Raw genomic sequence first — 6,732 nt, 5'->3', positions numbered from 1 at the left:
TTTTATGTTCCTGTTAGATCGTTTTCGATTAGCGGGCTTGCAAGCGGGCTACAGTGGATATAAAGATGAAATTGTTAAATACACATTTTTATTTGAGTAAATCACAGGCCGTGGCCACTTATTTTCGGCAATTTACTTTTTGTTACTATCAGTTTAATGAAGAATCCCAACAAGAAACAGTCGTTATTACGTCGTGTTTACGTTACCATTGATTCACTTCGCCACGGAATGAGCAATATGGATCAGTGAGACGATAATAAATGATCAATTTTAAAGGGTCATTTAAAGGAAAGGTCATCACAAAGGGTGCTGGATTTGGTAAGCCCTTTAAAATTATTTATTTTTTTCTTATCAACAAAGATTGACCGTAAGCCTGTGTATTTACGCCCTGTATATTTAGATCGGGAATCTCGCTTAAAAATCCCTGATCGCGGATCACATTGAACGCGTGTGGGAGGGGTTCACGTTATTTTTAGGGTTCCGTACGTCTGAATACAAAAACGGAACCCTTATAGGATCACTCGTGTGTCTGTCCGTCCGTCGCTTACAGTCAATTATCTCCGAATCTATTAGACCGTTTAAGTTGAAATTTGGTACACAGGTGGTTTGTGACGTGAGCAGATGAAATCTGTATATGGGGGGTCATTTTTGGGGGGGAAGGGGAAAATTTAAAAAAAAATCTGAAAACTGCATCGTGTGGCATATCAAATGAAAGGTCTTGTTGAGAAGATCTTAAATGTATTTTTTTGTAATTTTAAAATAAAAAGTTTCCAAGTTATACAAGAAAATAGACGAAAATTGACCATTCCCCGCCCCTTATCTCCGAAACTACGGAAAATAAAATTTTGAAAAAAAATACAGAAATTAGTTTTCTCCTTATAGATTATAGGAAAACCTATAAGAAGTCCATGATATTAAAATAACATGGTAAATCACTCAATATTGTGCGTACCAACTTACATACATTTGCAGGTGGAATGTGTGGAAGAACATATTTTTTAACTCCAAAAACATGGGTAACATCGTACGGAACCCTCTTCACGCGAGTTCAACTCGCACTTGTCCCCTTTTTTTCCTTATGTAGCCTGTTTTTTGTTTTATCCCACAGCTGGTCAGAGGCCTCCCCCTTTCTCTTCCAAACCTCTCGTTAATAACAAATCAAATAAAATCAGTAAGACATTCAGTCATTTCGTGCGGTTGCGTATTCATGTACTTATTTATTAGATTTACAATTTTACAGAGTTAAATATTTACAAGTTAAAAAACAAAAAAATATTAAATTAAAGCATCAAAAAATTCATCGGCATCGCTGCCGGCTGTGAGTGATGAGTGAGCGAATTTATTTATTAGATTTTACACATATCGAATAAATAAATGGAATAATTAATAATTCATGTTCAATTAGAATGGAGATTATGGTAACTGAGTTGAGGAGGTCAGTTAGGCAGTCTCCTGTAAAACACTGGTACTTTGCTGCATCCTGTTAGACTGGAACTCGACCCAACATACTCCTAGTTGGGAAAGGCTAGGACGATGATAAGATAAGAATGGAGTCCTCGTGTTTTCCTTTGCTGTGCCTTTTTGCTTGTGCCGATTTTCAAATGTCTACCACCTAAGCATACAGTGTGGAATGCAAAATGAAAAAGATGATTGAGTACTTTGACCAAGAGTGTCTCATTTAGAGGTTTGTATTATAAAACATGTAACGCAAATAACTGGGTCCCAATTCTGCTATTTACAACGGCCGATGAATGAATGTAATTTGGCTTAAAATGATAATTTTCGTATTTTCTAAAGCATTTTTCTCCTCAATTATTGTAAATTCAGTACGGAACGGTAGGTATACTCAAGGTCAATACAATTAACTACCAATTATTGCATTGGCAAAATGCTTAAGAGAATAGAAATAATTTCAAATTTAATCCAATTGCCATTTATTCATCCGTCATTGTAAAATAGCAGAATCGGGGCCCTGATATGAAACAAATGCAAGTGATGTTGTTGCAGATGTGGATGAGAGGCAAGCTCTAGGCTAACTAACGCTCATTGACTATTGATTGCTAGGAAATAAAGAACAGAAAAAAGAATACAACAAAAAAGTATAAAAATACAAGGTCCCAACGCAAATTGTGACATTACAAATCCTTACCTTTATTAAAGTTCACGTTGTTATTTTCGGCAGATATAACAGGCACAAAATTTTCAATTCGTTTCTCACATGATTTATTTAAATCCAGGAACAACAAAAATAATGTCAAAGCAGATATTATTACACAAAACACACGTAAAGTAAAAAAACAAAATAACTTTCTAAAAAAGGGGCAATAACCCATGTTTTAAACTTTTTCAAAATTTCAGAATAATTTACATCCAATCCCGATAACACAATTAAAAAAAAATGTTTTTTTTTTTAAACTCAAATGTCAAAAAAAATGGCGCGTTAAACGATTTTTGACACCCTAAATTAAATATTCTGAAAAAAATATCTTCGATAATAATTATTATGCATAATTAACGCAATTCAATACACTTAAACGACTGATAGGCTAATGGTTTTTAATCGAGTGACCATTGGCGGACGTTATCGCGGATCTCGTAATAGCAACAAACAATGCAATCGAATTGCTTGTTACTTCAAAACAATGTTATCACAAATAGCTCAAATGTGTTCTAAATCGACGAGTGTTGTTGACTTATATACATGGACAAATTGCTTTGACAGTCGTTATGGATAGTCAGAATCTAGAAAGTCTGACAACCAGTCTAACTAAGGGGTATCGTGTTTCCCAGGTAACTGGGTTGAGGAGGTCAGATAGGCAGTCGCTCCTTGTAAAACACTAGTACTTAGCTGAAACCGGTTATTCTGAAAGCCGATCCCAAAATAGTTTGGAAAAGGCTAGGACGATGATGACATAGTCAAATTGCTCTCTTGTTATACGATACAAGGTGATGGAACGTTGTCGGAAAACGTCGATTGCAACCATTCAGATATAGAACAACGTTTCTAATGGAAAAAGAATCTGATATGAAAATAAAACGACTCTAATAGGGTTAGTGACTATATAAAAAGAGCCGACTGTTACTTTTGACAATTTAATTATTTATTTTTATAAGTTTATTTGTACTAAGACTTTTTGTCTAGACATTTACTAGCAAGGATATGTTACGGGATAGATTTTAGCCTGGAGAAAACATTCCAAGCTAAGGCATATTACCTAAATAAAAAGTTGAGAAAAAAATCATTAGAATAAAACAATTTAAATAATAATTAATTCATTAGAATTTCTATTCTAGACTTCTTAAGCCTAAACACTTTTAAACTGATATTAAACAGGCTAGGCACATCAATTGTGATCAATGAAGATCTATCCGAAGTTAGAATGGTACAGACTTGCAGACGTTTGTAATGTGATGATAAACACGCCCGACTGAGACGAACTGTTGACATATTTATAGAAGCGAAAACTATCCGATACTTGTCTTGTGATCAACTCTATCTAATCAACACAAAGCGAAAATTATCCCCCAAAACTTTCCTGAAATCATGATTATAAGCTATCCGTGTAAGAAGTTTCGTCATAATCCGCTCAGTAGTTTTGCGTATTTTTCAGATTTAGAACACAAAGAACAAATGAACTCTGTCTAATTTTACGTTAGGTATATAGGCAGCAATATTTTAAATAATCCATTTTAAGCTGTGTAACGGACTAGGATATCAACACGCCAAAGTGTGAAGTCATATGTCTTTTTCTGTTAAATATTTTGTGTACCGTTAAGACATTCCGTAAATTTTTCGTTCAGACAAAAACTGTCTTTATTGGTTCCGCATCAAAAGTATTTGACAGTTTGATTTTTTTTTCAGTACGAAGTTAATTGGTGTTGCCATAAACAAAAATTCGGATGATTTAAGTAGAAGTATGTTACGCATTTTGTTTTTTTTAGTACAGGATGTGGGTTCACATTCTAGAATTTATCGAATAGCTTTGTTGTTTGGTTTTAATTGGTTTAACTACTATACGCAACATAAACTTGAATGTTTTTTGGGATATTTTACGTATTTGCCCGTTTGACACTTAAAAGTTTTTACCGAGCGTTTCTAATCGTTTCTCTTCTTCTCTATACAAATTTTAGGTCAAACATTTTTTTTTTTTATAAATGCGGACTACATCACATACATTGTTCTGAACCCAAAGTAAGTTGCTAAAGCACTTGTGGTATGGAATTCAGAAACAACGAAGGTACCACAAGCACCCAGACCCGAAACACTGTAGAAAGGGAATTTTTACATTGAACCGACCGGGGATCGAACCCGGGACCTCAGAGCTAGCGACACCTAGAAACCGGTGCGTACGCCACTCGACCACGGAGGTCGTCAAACCATAGCTCTTCGAGAAGAGTACCTATCGAGTAAAGACATCCGATGCCAAAGATTGTGTATAAAAACAATTGTTAGTTTCTAGACTAAACGGATAGAGGAGTGGTTGAGTTCACCACGCCAAAATCCACTAAGCGCGACGTGTCGCGGGTTCGATCCCCGCTTAGGATAGGCACTTGTGTGATCCACGAATGCCCGTCTTGAGTCCGACTGCTTTGTGGAAACAACTTAAATGTTTGTGAAACCCTTCGCAATACGAGGATTAAATTCCTTAAAACGGGAGTCGTTTAAAAAAGATTTTTCGTTAATTAACATTGGAAATGGCAGAAGAGATTAAACCAAAAAAGAAAATAAGTGAGAGTTGTAATGAAGGATTTAGTTGAAAAAGGTTGAATTAATAATCATACTTTTAAACTAATTCTACTTTAAGCCCAATTATGGAGCCATTTTTAAGCGTTTCGTAAATATTTAGAAATAAACTAATTAAGCGATAACCGCGCACATCCTTACACGTGTTCCGATGTTTATTGGTGACAGATCGACTGTCGTGCGACGACACTGTATAGGAATAAACAGAAGGACTATTCAAAGGAGTCTTGAAATAAAATATTAAAGTTTGCTGCCACTGAACTAATTAGACATCGTTTTAACAAATGCTTTACACTAGGTACTAGGTATTTATTATTCAATCATTGCCGCTTCGTAACTAGACTTAAAACTTCTAGGTATTTTAGTAAACTTAGCACAGGCATCTTTCTATATGCGGAAAGTTTTAAGCATTAATCACCATGCTAGCTCACTGTATTTGTTTTTTTCCTTGTAGCGCATTATTATAATTAAGTATCTATATATCTTTTACATATTATCTAAAAATTACCAAACTGAATAAAATAGTTCATAATATCTTCTTTCTAACTCTTAATAAGTTTCACGTTAACTTTTTGTTTTTGTCTGTCCGTTGGCATGGTCTCCTGCGCATACTGTAGCAATTTAGCTGAGGGGAGCATGCCGCAGTTAAGTATGCGGAAACGATGCCGACATCGTTCAGCAGTGCCGACTTGTCAAAAATTAATTCACGGGTTAGGGATCCATAGGGCAACAGATGGGAAGACAAAACAGACACACAGAAGATGTATTCATAAGACCTTGGAAGAGATTTTATGTGACCAAATGACAGGTATTTTAACGTGAAATGAAAATTTAATCAACAAAGTCAGTTTGTCCAGTCCGATATTCTGACGTAAGAAACGTAAAGTCCAAAGAATTCAAACCTTCCTCTTTAGATATTGGCTGAAAAAACATTACCTAAGAGAGAAAAATATACTTAATAAATATTTCCAATAAAGCAAATTCAACCAGTCAAATCAAGCATAGAAAGAAAAAAAAATAAGAGACACCAGATAAACATTCTAATATCAGCAATAAATAAAAATATCATTCTACAGAACCATGCAGTCAAGTTATTTTTTTCTACTCAAAGCCGCCCATTCATCATTGGTAGAAAAAAATAAGAAAAAAAAGCCCTAAGCGCCACCGACCTGCGTCACCATAATTATGACAATAAATGTCAAAGTTAAGAAAAGCCGACATGAAGTATTTCATAATGGTTTTGTGATTTAACAGTATTTTCTATTTTGTTTTTCAACGTTCCGTATTTTTTTTTAATCTATTCCGCAGTCTCTGGTTCCACGCGATTTATTTTTGTTATGGTTATAATTTATCAATTTTGTATAATTTACCTTTGTAAACCTACGTAACCATTTAATAAAATCAAAAATAAAAACAAAAGCATCAAGTTTTTAACCAAAAAAGGCACTCTCCAAAATTTAAGTCTTTGTATATAACCAAAGTTAAATACGAGAAAGAATAATGAACAAAAATGCAAACATACCGCTAAATTTAGACATTTTTTTGTAAGACCCGTTTTGAATAAGCAATACAAATACTGAGAAGACTGAGATTCTGATATGATTTACCCAGTTACAGGTATTTGTTTGCTCTTTAACATCGGTATAATAAATTTCTCCCTACCTGATAAGTAAAGAAGTATACCGGGCGACTACCGGCCAACACCAACGTCTCCCTCCTCTCCTTCCTTGGCCCAAAAACTGGGAAACGGAAATAATTAATTTGAACGCGACTAGAACGTAAACTTTTGGTAGAGGATGGGGTTAGGGCCTCTGGAAACCGTAGCATAATAGCAGGGAGACTTATTCAATACGCAAAAAAATAAAAGACAGTCCTTTATTTGACCTCGTATATCCGCATGGACAGCCTTCGCCCTGGGGAAGGGGAAGGAATATCATCATCATCATCTCAGCCCATAGCAGTCCACTGCTGGACTGGACATAGGCCTC

The sequence above is a fragment of the Trichoplusia ni genome, chromosome 21, assembly GCF_003590095.1.
Source record: "Trichoplusia ni isolate ovarian cell line Hi5 chromosome 21, tn1, whole genome shotgun sequence".
NCBI classification, from domain to species: domain Eukaryota; kingdom Metazoa; phylum Arthropoda; class Insecta; order Lepidoptera; family Noctuidae; genus Trichoplusia; species Trichoplusia ni.
The sequence above is the reverse complement of the archived record's forward strand: the minus strand, read 5'-3'. Positions refer to the sequence as shown.